Below are 18,451 nucleotides of genomic sequence, written 5' to 3' on the forward strand. Positions count from 1 at the left end.
CAGCAGGAACGTGTTCATGTTAAATTCCCAGCAGTGCTGCCCCCAAGGGCCTGTTGAGCAAGCTGTGGGCACTAAGCTGGGAAAGAGGTGCTCTCCGAGGGGAGAACTCACCGGAGTGTCAAACAGAAAAGTACTGACATGTTGGTGTGGGAAAGAGAGGGTGCAAGTAACTGTGCAAATATACAGAGGAAAGGTTTCAGTAGGTGAGAATAAGCAAGACCACTCTTACTCACAAGTACCATTTCAATATAATGTAAAGGAGACCAGAAGATCAGGGAGTGATAATGTCAAATAATAAATAGATAACTAAAGGGCTACACAGGAATGTTTCTTTCATCATTAATATAATTTTCTGTAAGCCTCACTTCTGATGCTTATAGAGCTTCTTAGGGCAATAATTATAGCTGCAAATAGTTCCAACAACAGTAACACGTGGCTAGCAGTGGAACTGTGCAATGCATGGGCTGCTTAACACCCCACGTAGTAATATAGGGTTTGGATTAATCAGCACTAATACACTGAACAACAGCTGAAAGTGAAAAAGATTCTAGAGAAAATACTGCTATGATTTATCAAAGAAGTGTTCAAAGCTTGCAATCTACTGTGCTATTTACAACTATATAACAAGATCCTCTGCAAGTTAATCCTACTGTGAACAGTGTGAGTGCCTGTGGAGCTCACTGAAACTCAGGGATGAAAGAGAGAAGTTGTCTGTATGTGGCTCCAGCATGGAAGAATATGGAGCTCAGGTTAGCTCCCAACAAGCTGGTTGAGGTGTGGACGAGCAGCCAGGGCTGGAAAATGGATCTTGACAAGGGATGTGGCATTCTGAGAAGGTCTGTGATCAACCTGCAAGCTTTTCAGGATTTACAAGTAAGCTTGAACTGAAGCCCAGTTTTGAGAAAAGGTGGAATCAAATAACAGGTTTCCTGTAAAATTAAGGCTGGAAGTCAGGTTTTAAAGTTTTGCCTTTTTTTGAATCTGAAACTCAGGAATCCAATGCTAGCCTGAAGCATGGGGAAGAAAAGAAAGCAGGACTTATTCCATGAACAATTTGTTATTTACTAATCACCCAGTCTTTGTTTCATCGTTATTTGTGGCCTAAAAATTCATTAATTTTCCAAGTATTTATTAAAGATGCAGAACATTTAGAAATGCTGACCTCATCCTTCAGCTGTGTATGAAAATGAGTAATAGGCCTCAAAGTTCCCACTACCTTCAACAAGAAAGTGTGATTGACATAAAGCATAAAATTAGCAGAGCTAAGTATCTTGGTATATCTTCACCCTCCCATAATGCAGAAAAAAAAAAGCACAAATGTAGTTTTATGAAGTTTTAAAAAGCCATTCCAGCCTCCTAAACAATTGATTTCTTTACATTTGCCAATTAAACTATTTTCTTATATGGTCACTGTTTTAAATACATGGCTTGTACTTCACAGTAACATTGCACTGCAGAAATTCTTATAATTTATCTGCATTGATATTCCTAGAGATCTATTACAGCTTACAAATCTTTTTCTTTAAGCACTTGAATGACAAACAACGAAAGCAAATCTTTCTTCATTCTTACTTCATTCTAAATTTATTGCCTGTCACATCTGACTGAGACCTTTCAGTGAAGGAGCACAGGAGCAACAGGTATTGATATAATGAGGCATCTTTCAGAAAGTTTGCTGTGTAGCTATTTGGTGGACTTGACAGGGTTAGGCTTGTGGTTGGACTCTTACCGTAAAGGTCCTTTCCAGCCTAAAAGATTCTGTGATTCTATTCTATGATTCTACTGAAAGTACTAGAAATCTTTCAACTGACCATGGTAGTCCATATGTCAGAAAAAAATTCCTATTGCAAAACTACAAAATTGAATTTGCATCAAAGGCTGCTTCGCAGTTCAGTTAATCTGTAGCAAGTATTAATTCATGATCAAGTTTTTTTATTTCAATTTCTGGATATATTATTTATGTTATCATGTCTTATTTACACCATTGCAAATCTAGTATAAAAGACAAAGGAGCAGGGCCCTCTCTCTCTTAACCATTTTTTAAAAATCCAAATTTATTATGTTAGCACCAGAATCAAAGTTGTATTAATCTGGTTTTATGTTTGTATATAAACTTATTCTTCAGTAATCAGCATTTTCAGAAAAATTCTTGAAGTGACGGGTTAAAATCACACATGCAGTGACTGCAGCACTTGTGTGAATAGATGGGACACAGTTACCAAGAGCCTTATGTGTCTTCTGTGGGGGCGTTATAGGCAATAAATCTGTACTGACTTTATTCTTGCCAGCCCTTTGCTGTAAGAAGTATTTTGCTAAGCACATTCCACCTTTGTGCTTGGTGTAACACATACTCCACTAGATGGAACCCCCAGATGTTACTGGGTTCAGCCAAAATGTGCCTGCTGAAATATGACAAAAAGTGTGTGCATGACCCTGGAGAAAGGTGTAAAGCACAAGTCTGATGAGGAGCGGCTGAGGGAGCTGAAGATGTTTAGTCTGGATCAAAGGAGGCTCAGGGGGGACTTTATCACTCTGTACAACTGCCTGAAAAGAGGTCGTAGAAAAGTGGGGGTCAGTCTCTTCTCATGAGTAACAAGTAATAGAACAAGTGGAAATGGCCTCAACTTGCACCAGGGAAGGTTTAAATGGGATATCAGAAAAATTTTCCTCATGGAAAGGGTTGTCAAGCACTGGAACAGACAGCCCAGTGAAGTGATTGAGTCACGTACCTGGAGGTATTTAAAAGGCATGTAGATGTGGCACTAATGGACATGGTTTAGTGGTGGACTTGGCAGTGCTGGGTTAGCAGTTGAGCTATATAATCTTAAAAGTCTTTTCCAACCTAAACGATTCTGTGGTTCTGTAGTTTTCTGATAATAAATGCCACATACCAAAATACTGTTTTCTTCCTGGCATGTAATATCTTCTTTATGTCTGTGTTTTACATGGGGAAGGAGGGGGTAATCTTGCTGAATAGTTCTCATTCCATTTGCGGGTGCAGGACTGACTAGAGACAGCCTGATCTCAGTTTCTAATTTCAGGGGTAAAAATTCTCTTATTGAAGTCTGTACCAGATGGAAATGCAAGATCCGGCCCATTGCAAGTGAGATGAATTGTTTTACATATTTGAATTTGATAAAATTTATATTGCAAAAACTTTGTGACCTACATCCAACAGCAAGAATAATCAACACTGTTTTGTTCTCACCCTTGCATTTGTTCATATTTGAGTAAGCATGCTAGACCTGGTAGCAAAACCATCACTATTTGATATGACTGTTTATGCTTTTCTTGTTATTGTCAGATTTGAGGAAATTCTAATTCTAGTCATTAGAGCAGGGCTGTATGCATTTTCACACTTGGGTTTTTTGATACTGCAGTTAAACCAACAATAATTTTAGGATAACTTAATATTGAAACTTGGAGTCTGGAATAAAAATTCTCCCAGTGAATATGAAGAAAAATATTTTATAACAAAGTGCCAGTCTAAAACTTCATCCATGGTGCTGATTTTGCTTGGTGTTGATTTTCTCCAGAGTAGCTAGTATGGGGCTTCGCTCTGGGCTATGTTGAAAACAGTGTCGATAACACACGGATATTTTAGTTGTTGGTAAGCAGAGCTTACACTATATGGAGATAGTAGTTTGGTTCAGAAACACTCTGTGTTCTTTCTAATATTATCATTAATATGTTTCTGAGTTTCAAAGGAAAAATATTTTTTTTTGTTCATTAATCACTGTGTTATATTTCACAGTAAAATGTAAAAGTGCTCATTATAAATCTCATATTGTTGTTGTGACACTATTCTTAGAAAACCATAAATGTCAGTCATCTTGCTGAAGAACACCCTCAATTATAAATGTTAAACTGTGGTATGTTCTGAACTTGTAAAGAAATATAACTTCTAAGAGCAGTCTTATACATATAACATATGTTTTATAAGGTTGAAATTGACACAGTATTTTTGTACAACCTTTTCAATTTTCTACCAAGTCTCTAATCTATTTTAACTTAGTTTATTCCATCCCTTCCACTGACTTGAAGCATATACAGTTCTTTCTCAAAACCAAATATATATGTATATATATTTCTTCTTTAACCTCATAAATCAGACCATTTTCCCAATCTTTTCACCCTGTGAGATACATTCTTATACCAATAAATGCTTTTCTAAATGTAAGGATGGGCCTCTCCCGAAATCCTGTCTCTTGCAACCAACTTTATAGGACTATAAAGAAAAGGTATATTGACCCCACCGAGAGGCACTCTCTGTGACGGTAACAGAATAATCATAGCAAACCATTATCAGCCAAATGGAGTTAAGCCATTTCAGCATCTCATACTTACTTAATCCATCTCACCTAATTAACCAGATGGTTATGAAAGGTACCCTTCAAAGTTATTGCTGAGATTTTACTGCAATATCCCTGCAAACGAATGGGTGTTGTCATGCCACCCAGCCACAAATGTTACTTTTGGAAGTTAACAGGATAGGCTGAATTTTATTAGGAAGGTTGTATTTGTCTCCCTTTTTTGGAACACAGTTGTTTCTGTTCCCATTTTGCATTTGGTGAGATAGTCATAGACTGCCTATGAGAAAAGGGTTTCCTTTTTTCTTACCAACTCATAATCAATGGGCATAGATCTCCACAGAATGGTTCATCCTATCCTAAAATATGGGTTGTTGAAATGGCATTGGTATCCTGTTTGATTTGCTTTGTAAACTAGTAGTAAATACAAAAATAACTTCGAAGGAATACTGGGCAGGAGGATAGAGAAAAAGTAAGAATGAAAGATTATAGAGCAAAAATAAGAAAAGAACAGGAAAGTAAATATTAAGAAGGAAGGTTATGCATGTGGAAATAAAGACATGACTATTGTCTTCATTACATATTGTACAAGGAAAATAAATTTTTTAAAAGGAAATAGGTGAGGAAAAATAAGGTGAATCGGGAAAACAGGAATATGAAGAGGAAAAAAATCATTAGGAAGATGATGAGACAGTAAAGAGAAGAAAAACTGTGTGCTAATAAGGCAGACATGCCAGTAAGTAGGAGAGGTAATGAAGAAGAAAAAGAGGAATGAGCTCATCAAGAGAGGTATGGTCTACACGTGTGCACTTGTCCACTTAGTTTTAAAAGATGGCAAAAAGAACAGCAAGAAGAAGCCAAATCTATTATGCCAGGGGAGCAGAGCAGAGGCTGCCACGGCTTGGCCATGTGCTGGCTTAGAGCCAGGTGGCCCCCTTGGCTGGGGTCAGGCCCATCTGCTGTGCTCTGCCCTAAGCAGATGATTAGCTCAGGTAACAAAGGGCACAGAGCTCCTGGCTTAGGAGCACAAGACCCAAGCCTTGTGTTCAGAGAGAAGGCAGAGCTCCCTCCTGTATAGCACAGTACACCTCAATCTGGTAAGACAGATTCTGCTACACATTTTACACCAGCTGCAAAAATGATGTAAGGAAAATTTGAATCTTTTGTATGTTAATAGTTTCTACTGAGAGAAGCTAGTGGGATAGATGGTAGACTTTATGCCAAGTAGCCTTAAGAAATAATAAAATAACAAATAAATATTTATAATATTCCTTCTTCAATAAAGCCTGAAGACATATAAGTTCTCTCATCTCTTTCATGATTTATTAAAAATCTTTAATTGGCTGTTCTTAAAACATTCCATTTTGACTTTTAAAGTGAAAAGTCAAAAGATAAAAGCATCTGTAGGTAAACTTCCACATCTGATCTGCCCATGTCTCTATAATTCAAATGAAGGAATGGATTTAAAAAGTTGCATTTCAAGCTTCTGCTCTAATTTCAGCAGCAAGGGAGATTTTTATGTTGTTGTATTTGAAAGGATAAAGTAAAATGTTGGCATTTGCCCATAGTATCTATATGATTAGATAGGGTCTAATTCTTTTTGCAATCATGTGCCATTAAGCTATATAATAATGATGTAATTTATTTATATGGGTTAATAAACAGTCCAAACTATTTCACAAGCCATAATATATCACTATGGTAATGTTAAGCCCCCTTGTTATAATTGGGTCTGTACAGTCTGCCATTCCATTCAAAGCAACAAAGGGCAGCTCTGCACAAACTACTCCAAATGTTGGAATTAATTGTGTTGTAGACTTCATATTGCACTTGCAGATGTTATTAATTACTGCTACTCTCTGTTTAATAGCTGTTTCTATAGTAACTATGATTTTTTTTTTACGAGAGTATGAAGGGAAGTAAGTTGAGTAGTTGTTTTGTTTATTGGGTTTTTTCTCCCTACAAGGAGGACAAAGGCAATCTGACTAGATATACACCTCTCTCTCTCTCTCTCTCTCTCTCTCTCTCTCTCTCTATATATATATATATATACACCCAAACCCTGAGAAGTGCAAGATAAACAAAAAGTAATGACACAGAGGAACATGAATGTTTTCAGAAGATATCAAGCTACTTAAATTATCAATTACTTAATTTAACAATCTGCTCTCACTTGATCCTTTTAAGTTAGTGATTTTTGGCACAATCTAGAAAGTCCAGTGAAGTGAGTGTGCATGCAGTACAAGCAAACACAGATCTGTGTCTGTGTCCAGCATCACAGATTTGCTAGATACAAACACACTACCAATGGCTTAGGACTAAAAAGCTTAAAACATACATTTCTATGAAGACTTAATAATAAATTTAATATCTTATGTGAATTATAAACTAACCATGGCTGTGTAACCTGCATTTGAAATAGTTTTTTACATCCACTGCCCAGCATATTTACGAGAACAGAGCAAAGTATGCAGCTAACACACCAAGTATCTGTTAACTTTAAGTCATCTCTGAATTCTGTCTTCATTCAACACATGCTTTTGGTTACAAAGTATTCTAAAAACAGGTATAATGTCCTGGTAACTGGAGATGTGGATAGTTTAATATTTACTCCCTACACATATCAGAAAATAAAGTGAAAATAAAGATTCATAAATAAAATTACTGATAAATTAAAAATTATTGTCTCTTGAAACTGCCAGGGGTGAAAAAAAAGTATGATTTATTTTGATATTTCAAGATGACATGCTTAAATAACAGAAATATTTCCTTTTAAAGTGTAGCATTTATCATATTCTAACTCTTAAAATATCATATGAAAACTATAACAACCTGAGCTTATTTCCATCAGTAGCTATGATAGAAAACATGATTTTAAGTGTCCAGTTCTCCCTCCCTTGAGTACAGTAAACCTTTCATCTGCTTTGAAGTGCAGATAACTGACTCCAGGAGTGCCACAAGAATTTTTCATTTCTGTGGAAGCTCACTGCCGCGTGCCATGTGCACCCATCTCCCCCGTGGGAGTGAAATATAACCTTTTGAAGCAGATAAATGTTTGTCCCATGCACTGATGAAATCCTGGGTTTACAGTCTGAGCAGGTCAGAGTGATGCCCATTTTGTGACTGATCTTCAGAAGGGTCCAGCACCTCAGCTGGTGTAGCATTAGTAGCTCAGTACTGGAAATTGTCATCAAAACATCTACATAAAGCACACAGTAAATAAAAATAACTCAGGGTATAATAAATTCATTAAATATTAAAATACAGTAATAAAAAGAGAGGGATCTCAATGTCTAAGAGGATAAATCTGGACTGAGAGTTTTCCTTTTATAACACAAATCAAGGTTTTCCCTGTGAGCTGGGAAATTCTCGTAGGACCTAAGCGTGTTCTGCCTCCCACACAAAGTTCTGCAGCAGAAATCCTCTCTGAGGAGAGGTTGCTCTGCTGCTCTGTTTCCTCATCTGCTGCCTTGGACTGGCTGCCCAGGCACAGTGTCCTTGAGGCCAGCTGAGCCACAGCCTGCGTGGTGTCCTGCAGAGGAGTCACCATCACCCCTCCACAGACTGACTGAGACCAGACTGAGGTGCCTGCTAAGAAAAAGCAGCAGCTGTGCTAGATTTGATCAGAAGTCCCTGGAAATAGAGATCCTTTGTTTCTTTTTCACTTTGGAAACTTCCTTTGCCCTTGACTAGGCCTTTCTTCTGGCCAGTCTCCTGAGGTCTGTTTTCCAGGCATGAAAAGAGATAAGAGGAAGATCATTTTGGAAAATATGAGAAATCTATGGGAGGCATCAAGTGGAGGACATAACCTTGAGAGTGCAGGGGTAAAGGAGGCAGAAAACCTAATGCAGGGTCAGAAAATTGAAAGGAAAAGGATTAATTAAAATATACTAAAGGAGTTTTGAAGATGAAAAAGGAATATAAGTGCTAAGTATTTTCCTTTGTAACAGAAGCTGTGCTGAAAATCAACAGGGAAAGCATGGCTTTTATTTGAGAGGCAATTTGCATATTAATATTGTGATAGCATTATGCAATAGTATATAAGACAGATTGGGTAAATAGAGGCTGTGACCAAACACTTCAGCTTCTTCCCCATGTCTATTGAAAATAAAAACTGGCAGAATGTCACACTGTAGGATTGTCCTTGATTTGTCTCCAGTAGAACATTAATTGATGTATTCCCATGTTTTGATATGTGATTTACAAGCTCAATAACTCGAAGGGTGATTACAGCCAGGCAGGCAATCTGGATGCCAAGTCTCATTTCAGTGAACTGTCCTGGATATTTCACTCTGAAAATCATGGCTTTCTAAATGTGTGAGAAACAATATTAAGCAGTGGCAATCAACAGTACAGTTTTCTGTTACTGTAGCAGAAGGGATTTTTTTGAAATAGCTAGTGCATCTGTTTGGTAATTATTTTTCTCTTTTGAACTGGAAAAATCTCCAATGTTTCAAACAAAATGCTTACAAAATGCCCAGAAATGTAGAATTTTTTGCAAAGAGCATTTTGTATTAAAAAAAAAAAAATCTGATTTTTTATTTTTCAAAGCAACCAAAAGGAATGAAGAAGAATATGTACAACCTGTAAAAAATAAATTTAAAAAAAAATTCTTCCCATAGCTTTCATTGCAAAACTCTTGGCAACCCAGAAATTCTAAGATATAGTTTAATTCCAATACAATCTACAGTTACTCAGCTGTGACCCCTAAATACCAAGGCTGTAATGGTAAAGGTGAAAAATGAAAACTCATTCTTGTAATACTCTGTGTTGCTAAAATATCATCAATCCATTTCATGTTTCATCTCATTTTCTAATATGGTTTCATTTGGTGAAATCTGCTTAACAGAAAAAAAATAAATAACTCTTGTTAAATGAGTAATAAGAGAAAGTTTTAAAGAGAAAATAAAATGATTGTGTGATGTAAGGTTATTTGAATGAAAGCTACTTCCAGTACAGCAGCTTTAAAGGTTAGTATTTCAGCTCACACATCAAAACAAGCTAGGAGATGTCATAAGTATTGAGGAGCAGAGTACTAGAGGATGGATACAGCACAATATAACTTTGCAGAGTGAAAACTGGCACATGTTGCCCAAAAATCCGTGGAAGCAACCATCAGCAGTAAATTTGTGATATCAAAATGTTTACTATATTAAACCAACAAATGATACTTTAATATATCTTACATTGAACCTTCTGTCTGAAAACTGTAGGTATGAAGATTATGCTTTATCCAGCATTTAGGAGAGTATCATTGTCCTCTTTCCACCTTTGGGATAAGTTGGCATTTCACTGGATCCTGTGCCAGCACCTTTCAGCATTCTCTTTGGATTTGTTGCACAGTTGCTGTTTTAGGAGACTGATTTACTAACACCTTCTGCAACAAGTGAAACTGCCTCTGTGCAGGAAGGACATCAAGCCTATTGTTCTTGTTATACAAACTCATTTAATTAATTCCTCATCCTAGTTCCTCATGACTGATTTCTCTAAATTTTGATGATATAAAGAATGCTTTCTTCTTTTTCGTCTGTTGCTTCATCTGTTGCACTAGAAAGTGAAGCACACCTTACTCTGTGGTCAGGTGAGAAGAGTGGCCTTGCCTCAGGCTTTTCAGTCCAACAGGAAACATGTTTTGATGTAGAAGCAAAATGGCTTCTTAGCAGCTGAAAGAACTTTTGAGAGTATAAATAAGGAAAAGTAAATGGAAAGTAGGAATTAAATTTTTGTGTGGCAAGAAGAAGAGGATAATTCTAAACAGATCAAGTTTTGAAGACAGGGTTTATAGGAAGAAGGTGAGCCTCTGCAGATGTGTGGGGAGGAGAAATGAGACCAAAGAGTTTGCAAGAGGAAACAGGAGATTTTATCTTTCTCTCATAATTATAGTAAGCATATTGTTGTGTCTAAGAAATGAAGTGGCCATCATTCCAGGTATTTAAGTGGTCACCAGATATCTTTGAACCTCTTTATTCAGAGATGAGAGCAGGTCTAGAAATACAGCTTCAGCCTTAAGTACACTAGGGGTCCAGCTTCCCAAAACCAAAGTTTTCTTCTGTTTGTAACCAGCTCAGCAGATGAAGATGCAAATAATCCAGAAAATAATCCTGTGGTTTGGAGCTTCCTGCCAACTAGAGATAATTAATTAATTTCTTCTCAATTTTGCTGTACAAAATGGCATGCTAGAAGTTAGCAAAACATGCTCAGAAAAAGCAGCGTTGCTGAGTTCAAAAAGCTGAAAGATAAAGTAACAATTGCCAAAAATATCACTAATTTAAAACAAGCACCAGAAGTTTCACTGCTTTCACAAAGGAGAGAAGCAGAGGTGTCATGCCTTAAGGTTAAGGAAAAAGATTATAGAGGTATGATTATATCACAGTTATAACATGGTCCTTAAGCAAATAATTATTTTTGTTTATGTTTCTGGCCTCATTTCTATAGATTCTAGATTTTGAAGGTAATTTAAGAGAGGAAAAAAAAGTGATAAAATACAACATGGATTTACAAAGGCTTACTCGATTAAGGTACTGGATTAAGATTCTATTTTACTTTGATTTTTCTGGAAAAAGGAAATGCAATACATCTAATCTTGATGTGATCTGCATCTGATACAATTCCACAAGGAAAATTATTAGCTAAATAAAGAAATCAGGGATTAACACAAGAATTTTAAAATTAATAAGAAATAAACTTTAAAAAAGTGAAAGTTGAGGTAAACTGTTGATTAGAAAATTGTCTTGAAAAGTAGATTAGAGACTTATTTCATCTAAAATTTACATTAGTAATTTTGGCTCATGGTATGTGGTTGATCTGTTAAAATGTAGTGATGACACAAAGGAATTGCCAATATAGGGGAGTGTCAAACATCGTATGGGAGGAAAAAGATGAATGATGATGGCAATAACAGAGTAAGAAGAGAATTATGGCTTTAGGGACTAATAGGAAAAAATTACTTGCTGCTCATGTAGGTTGTTTACACAATGACTATGATTCATTAATATTATATAGATACAAAGCAACCAAATATGATCCTGTAATCTGGTTGTGTTCCCCTGTGTTGCCTTTATATTTTTATTCTTTTCTGTTCCTCTGTATTGTTTCCTTCAGGGAAGGTTTTGATTAAATATTAGGAAAATTTTCTTTACTGAAAGGATGGTCAGGGAGGGGGTGAAATTGTCATTCTTGGAAGTGTTCAAAAAAATTGCAGATGTGGCACTCAGGGGCATGGTTTAGAGGTGAATATGGTGGTGCTACATTGATAGTTGGACTCAATGATTTTAGAAGTCCTTTCCAAGTTAAATTATTCTGTGATCCTTTAAAGCACTTGACTTTGGGCTGAGTGTGAAAAACTGTGATTTTGAACCCTGTTTCTTACATTCCCCTGCCTATATAGCCTGTGAGAGCCCATCATGATTATGGAATGCCTTACTGGCCATCCATGTGAAACAAATAAATCCAGATCGGAACAAGGGCTAGCTAACTAAGCAGGGTTCCTGGGACTAAAACCACTTTGCTTTTACAAGCTGGGGGCAGATACGGCGTATGCTCACCCTCTGAAATTGTAAGAGCAGATAGAAGAGAGAGGACGCATTTTAGCGAATGAATAATGCTGGTACAAGGATAAACAGGCACAAATTAGCCATGGTTATGTGTGAAGAGGAAAATCAAGACCATGGGAGCAGTGAGAGTCTATAAGGGCAGAAAGGGAACATTTGTTTCTAGCTCATGAAACAGAAATAGCAGTGCCCCTTTGCCCAGATCAATTTCTCACTTAATTTTCATTTCCACATTTCCCTTAACATCAGTAACACCATTCTTCACTAACATTACTTTGCTAAGCCTGTCCAGGGTGTAGAAATTAGGTATAATTTCTCTTTCAGATTTTGCATTTGCTGTTCCCTGACTACCCTTCAGTTTCTGTGTTTATGCTCTTTTTCACTGTGCTAGTTCACCCTTTTAGAGTTTCTGTCTGCTTCCCTCACACACCTTTCACCTTTTGCCGCATGATATTTTTAGGCAACTTGATATTTAATTAATTTTATTATTATTGTTATTATTATTGGGTTTTTTTTCCCTTCATTTTTAGCCAAACTTTGCACCAAAATAATTGAAACACCACTTCATGCTTAAAAAAGTGACTGTACTGCAAGATTCTCTGTCATCATCATAGACAGCAGCCTTAAAATTTACAAACATAAGACTGGAACAGGCAAGCAGAATGCATATAACTTCCTGGACTGATACAAGCATAAATCGTTTAAATTTCTTTATCTCTGTTATCCTAATTATCTAGTTATAACAGTGACTCAACATTCAATTTGTTTGGAAAAAAAAAAAAAAAAGCTCCGAAATGTTCTTCTTCAAGTATGCCAGCCTGTATTAGCCTACAAAACCCAACGTTCTCATCCTCTTTAGATCCAACATAGAGCAACCAAACCTTGTTTGCTCTTTGTAACTTCTGATACTTGCTTAAAAACAAGAGAGATACTGTATACCACCTCTTCAAACTGCCTCTTGACAGGACAAAATGTCTCCAAGATTAGTTGTTTAGACCCTTTATCCTGATTTCTTCTAGCAAAACATTTAAAAAATTTGACTTTCAAATAGTTAAATTACCATTACCGCTATTTTTGGACAAGACAGTTGTTTGGTGCACTCTTAGACTCAGTCAGCTCTTGGGCTGTGTAAGCAAAAGTTGTTTGAAAATCAGCCATAAACTGTTCAGTTTTTCAGACAGAAGTCAGAATGTTAAACTCAGTGATAATCAGATACAATCTCTATGTTTATTTAAAGCTAATATACAAATTTATGCAAACCTGGATAAGGAAGTGTTTTTTTTGGTTTTTTTTTTTTTTTTTTGCTTCACAAGGACTGGATGGTCAGAGAGGAACTGCATGCTTGCTGTTAACACATCATGAGTTGAAAACTGTTAATAACTCAGCCCTTGTCAGAGCAAGGTCTCCGCTCAGAAAAACAATGAGGACAAATATCTATCTGGTTTTGTTCCAGGTAGGTATGAAATCCTAGTCCTTCTAAAAGTTCCATATAAATAAAGCAATAAGTTTGAGCTACCTAAACAGTGGTTTGATTTTACATCTAAAATCTTAACACAGGTACTAAAGGCTAATGCAGTACTGAAGCAATTATCACAATTGGATTAAATTTTCTAAGTGCTTTAAACCTTTTGCTGAAAAAAATGGAGGAGCATCTTTTGGAATATGTGTAACATTTAATTTCAATACTCCACTCCTTGCTTTATTTCTACAAGAGCTGAAATGAAATCTGAATGAATTTGTACAAGACTTACATAACTACAAAATTAACTTAATATCTTTATTTAAATGAAACAATTTAAAAAATCCTAATTTGATTGCATAGCTTGGACATTTTTGAGTTTTACCTCATCTAATTGTGAACCTGCCAAGTCAAATATTCCCTCAGCTCTTTCTCTGAAATGACCTTTCATGGCAATATATGGAAAAAATGAAGCTACCTCTAGCCCTCTGCAGATGGAAGAACACACCAAATAAACTCAAGTTCCTGAAGTCAAAGGAAGAAAAAATGAGCAGAGAAAATAGAAAATGCACCACTACCATCAACAACAAAAAATACAGAGGGATGTCAGTTTACCATCAAGCTGCAAAACCTGTACTACAGGTTTTCATCCAAATGAGATGTGTGCTATTGTTCAGGCTGGAACTTCTTTGTGATGTTAAGTCTTCAGGGCAGGATACTTATAAAAAGAACTGGGGGACATCTGTGCATTGTGCTTCTTCTGCTGTAGATGGCAGGGTTGGAGGTGGTGGAGCAGCCCATCACAGTGTGGAAGGAAGAGGACTTAGGAAATTTGTAGTTTTTGCCAAAGTCAAGGCCAAAGGAGGAAAATATACCAAGAAGGAGTGAAATATATCCTGTAATTTACACAGCTTCAGTGCCATGAAAGCAAGTGAGTGTCTAATGTTTTGTTTTTCCTTGTTACTTCCTCTTTTTTTCTACTTTATTTCTCTTATTTGCTTCTACACTGGAATTATTATTTTTTTGACAGCTTGAGTCAATTTCCCAAACGGAAAGTAAAGAATAATATAGGGTAAAATTTGTAAACATGTAATAAAATAATCTTGAAAATGTTTTGTCTCACAAGCAAAAGGCATTTTATTTAGTGGAAATTCCATAAATATTCATCAGTTTTGGAGTTTATTGTATTTGACCTTTTTTCTTCCTTAAGTTTTAAAGTGGTAGACCTTGTGGATCTCTGAACCCTAATCCTAAGGGTACTTGAAGGCTAAGTTGAGGTCCCAGCATTGTGGGTGGCCCAAACTGGGGGGAGGGAGCAATGGACACACTCCCCTTGACATGACTCTTTCAGGCTGTCCCTGGAGCTGTAGGCCTGTGGAACTCTGAACCCTAACCCTAATGGCAACTGGGGGCCAGGACTGAGGTCCTAAAGACCATGGCTGGCCCAGATAAGAAAGGTTTGGAGGGAACAATGTGATATTTCCCTTAGTGGTCACCACATAAATCTGAGAGGTACTGAGTCATAAAAAATAAATCCTAATAAAAGCTGAAATAAATAGTTAATGTATCTATATATGATAAAATAGACAAAGGTTGCTACATTTAAGAAAAAAGCTCACTAAGAAGACCACTAAGAAGAGTGCTGTATTTACAGAGATAAAGATTTGATATGCTGAATGTTATAATTATTATTAATAATCATAAAATAATTTGGGTTGGAAGGAACATTTAAAGATCAGCTAGTCCAACATCCCTGTCATGTGCAGGGGCACCTCCCACTTGATCAGGTTGCTCAAAGGTCCATTCAATCTGTCCTTAAACAATTCCAGAGTTGGGGCATCTACCACCTCTCTGGGAAACGTGACAGCGTATTGCTACCCTCATAGCAGATAATTCTTTCCTTATGTCCAATATAAATCTACCCTCTTTCACTTTAAAACTGTCACTACAGGCCCTTCTAAATCTATTCTCATTTTTTCGTCTAAGCCCCCTTCAGGTACTGAAAGGCCATAGTAAGATCTGCCCAGACCTTTCACTTCTCGAGGCAGAACAGTCCCAGCTCTCTCAGCCTGTTTTCATAGGAGGTGTTCCAGCCCTGTGATCACCTCCATGATCCCCTGTGGACATAATCTAACATGTCCATGTCTTTCTTGTACTGGTGACCCAGAGCTGGATGCAGCACTCCAGCTGGGGTCTCACCAGAGCAGAGCAGAGGAGCAGAATCCCCTCCCTCAACCTGCTGTCCACACTGCTTGCGATGCAGCCCAGGACAAGTTTGCCTTTCTGTGAGTGCACATGGCTGGCTCACGTCCAGCTCTTTCTCCCCCAGTGCCCAAGCCCTTCTCCCAGGACTGCTCTCAATCCCTTCATCCCTCAGTGTGGGATTGCCCTGACCCATGTGCAGCACCTTGCATTTGGCCTTGTTGAACTTCTTGAGGTTAATTATCTGCTTTCATAGTGCTAAAAATAGGTGCCTAATTCCTGAAGCCTTTAGTTACACTGGAAGGAGGCAAAAGCTCCTTTAAATAAAGGTCCTAAGGCATAAGTTTCCAAGCTCTGCTCTTCCAGAGGGATGATATCACAATATTATAAATCAGAAGGAAAAAATGGCTTAAGTAGATACTAAGTTAATAAAATCTTTTGACAAAGATGCTTTGATTTATAACATGTCCTCTCTTTTGGCTTTTGGTTTTCCGGTGGTTTTGTTTTTTGTTGTTTTACAAAATTACTGTGACCAAATATTTCTGCCTACAAGTTATTCACTGCTATTGTTTATTTGGGTTCATGGACTAAACAAAATTTAAGGCCCTTTTGGTTACCAGAGCTACCAGACTTGTTTCCAAACATACCATGAGGCCTGAGGTAAGAATTCAACAGTGTTCAGCTGGCCACAGTTCAACCTTGGAATTTTTTTTTTGTATATAAGAGACAGATTTAACCCAGGATGTGGTACAAAACCTCCAACAAAAATCCCAGTCAGGAGCTCAATCATATGTTGGAAAAATCCTGATTTAGTGAATGTTCATGGCTGCTTTCACCAGTACCTGTAGCTTTTGCGAATTGGTTTTCTGTTCAAACACTGGTTGTGTTAAGAAAGGCTGAATCATAGAAATTTGTTAATTCTGTGACTTCAGAAAACCTGACCTGATGACAGTTCCCTTGCCAGAGGTTGGAATTAAGTTGTAACTCTGGTAATGTCTAGCTTGTTTACTGGACTTTCCTGATAGCAGTAAACATATGGCAACACTTATATTGGTGCTAGTTGTAGCAAAAATAAAGCTTTAACAGGGAAGAGAATATACCAGTGCCCATTTGAGTGGTAGTAGACTTACTTTCCCAGTGATTTCAGATTTTTTTAATTGAAGTTAAAGCAATTTTTTTCCCTGTTTATGTATCTCTTTACAGAGGAGGCTTTCTGGGTTCCGAACTAAATGGCAAGTCACTACTTCTATCTCCTTGTAGCTGGAGTTACTCTTTCTATTGCCATGGAGAGCATAATCTCTGAATTTGGGTGCCTCACTGAGACACCTAAGGTACTCCTACACTAGTCTGAGTAAAAAAGACAGGCATTAAGTCTGAGCAGTTTGCAAATTGTTCAGCAAATATATCCTGGGACCACATATTGAACCATGAAGATCAAACAAATGGTGAACAGATAGTTCCTGTATAAGATCTTCCATACTGTACATGTAATATTTTCTGCAAGCTCTTGCCCACTGTTGTGATAGAGTGAACAAAATTTACTATAAGGCAAATTTATGGTGCAGAAGTGTTAGGAAGAGTCATGGGAAAATGAAGAAAACACACAATGGGGACTGAATTAAGTCTGCAGAAGTAGCTTTTGAAGGTTTGACTCTGTAACCTTTGTAACCTTAATAATGTTATTTTAATGCATACTATGTTTTATTTGTTTAATGCCTCAGAGTAGCTACATTTGGATTGAACTCCATCACCTCCACTGAAGGAAGCAACTCAATAGGTCCCGACCCAGCATGTCCCCTTGTGATCAGCCTCTGTAAGGTCATAAGCATCAGCCTTAGCCCTGAGAGCTGATGACAGAGTGCAGAAAAATTCTGTCCTCAGTTCCATGAAAGCCTAATTGCTCACTTTGTCATGTTGATCTTGTAACATGTCTCCTGCTCCTACTGCTTCTCAGTAATTTTCCGCATAGAAATACCCTCTGTGCACTGTCACCGTTCACTCTGTGACATGGTGAAACTACTGTACAGGCTATTTCTGTTAGATTTCACTAGGGAATGTTATTTCTCCCTGGAGCTGCTCCCATCAGCTTCATGCTATTTCTATCTCCCCAGAAACAATTCTAAGCAGCACCCTTTCTACTGATATCAGTCCTTTCCCTCCTTCTTCTCAGAGCTGGTAGTCATAGTTGACTGTGTGCCAGATTAAAATTTGAGAGGGTTACTATCCAAAGTGTTTGATACATTCCAATGCTTCAGGATCCTTTCACTGTAATGTCATCCTACATTTCAGCAATGCATTGCCCAGCTCCTGAGTTCCCCAAATCCAATATGCCCACAATCCTGGAGAAATGCACTTGTGTTAGGGCAGCTCTGTCAATTACAATATCAGTCTGCAGCATGCTGCTATGACTCTGTGATCTTGGGCGTCCTGGTGAGTACAGCAGTGGTTTAATGAGCTCTGTGGGCCATTTTTTGTAGCCCTGTGGGCCATTTGCTTGGATACAGCAACCATTCAAGGGTGGGGTGATGGGGAGGACAACACATTAACTTTCTCTGTGCCTTGGATTGTCCTGAACTCTAAGTCTGAATCTAAAGAGCAGCATTTGACTTCGTGATCTTCTTTCCATTGCTTTGAAGGGCATTTTACTTAATTAGAAAAGTGCACCTAAATTACATCCACATCACTGGCATCATATGTTACCCTCGATTGCTTCATAGAAAAGCAACATCATTAAACATAAACTCAGCTCACAAATGCTATCCTGTCACCAGTTATTTCATGCAATGTTACCTTCCTTTCCTCCCTGTTTACCTAATGACTTAGTGTTGTTATTCATACTATTTCTGTGCTATTTGACTTACCACCATATGTTCACTCACTTTAGATCTTGTGATAATGATCTTTTGTGTTATATACACTCCCATGTATTA

This window comes from Vidua chalybeata, chromosome 5, assembly GCF_026979565.1.
Source record: "Vidua chalybeata isolate OUT-0048 chromosome 5, bVidCha1 merged haplotype, whole genome shotgun sequence".
Classification (NCBI taxonomy): Eukaryota; Metazoa; Chordata; class Aves; order Passeriformes; family Viduidae; genus Vidua; species Vidua chalybeata.